Here is a 987-nt window from a genome sequence, read left to right on the forward strand (position 1 = left end):
AATGTAATTGTGTGTATAAAATGTATATACTCTAAAAGTTTCAAGTTTAAGTTTAAAGTTATTATTCTCGGTTTTAATATGTAATTTTGTCTACATTTTTACTTCAAATGTCTGCAAAGAAAGACTCCGCTCAGAATCTAAAATAGTCAGTACAAACCTCGATCACTACAATAATAATAATAATAATAATAGTAATAATAATACCCGATATTCAATAGATACAGTCGAAGTAAACATCAGATTGATATATAGGTACATGCCTACTAAACTATAATAGATTTTTATTATATTTGTATTAGGTATAATAATGAGAAAATATAAAAAAAATATATAATAATGTAACATCATATAATATATATATATACAATAATTAGTTATAATGAGTTGACAATAGAAGAATTTTTTGCATACGTCATTGTTTAAGAAAACGTATTTTTTTAAAATTATTATTATTATTGTAGAGTGATCGGATTTTTGATTTGACTATTTTAGATTCTGAGTGGAGCGAGGAAGCTATTGGTTTTACAATGGTGTTTATTTATTTATTTATTTTTTATATCCTGTATACTACCAGAAGGAGTGCTTCAATTTCAACATATAGTGCCTTATCTTTTAGCAAATTGGAAACGAATAAAAAATTATAATATTATAATATTAATTCGACTTACATGATAAAATAAATAATAACAATATAAAATATACATACTGACAAACCGTCTCCGCTCAGAATCGTTTTTCTTATACAATGATATTTTATCATTGAATTCAAGTCGAATACAACCCATTATACAATGACCCACTTGTAAACCACTGTACAGCAGAGCAACATCCACTTACCTGCTTTTATTTAATTTAACGTATTATTTAAAAGTAAAAATTTTTCTTATATATTTTTGAACTTATCCTGTATTGACTATTATTTTAAAATTGTATATGGAATTATAATATATTATGTAAGCGGTAGGTATGAGATAGGTAAGTATAAGA

Source organism: Acyrthosiphon pisum, unplaced genomic scaffold (assembly GCF_005508785.2).
Source record: "Acyrthosiphon pisum isolate AL4f unplaced genomic scaffold, pea_aphid_22Mar2018_4r6ur Scaffold_21189;HRSCAF=23259, whole genome shotgun sequence".
Taxonomy (NCBI): domain Eukaryota; kingdom Metazoa; phylum Arthropoda; class Insecta; order Hemiptera; family Aphididae; genus Acyrthosiphon; species Acyrthosiphon pisum.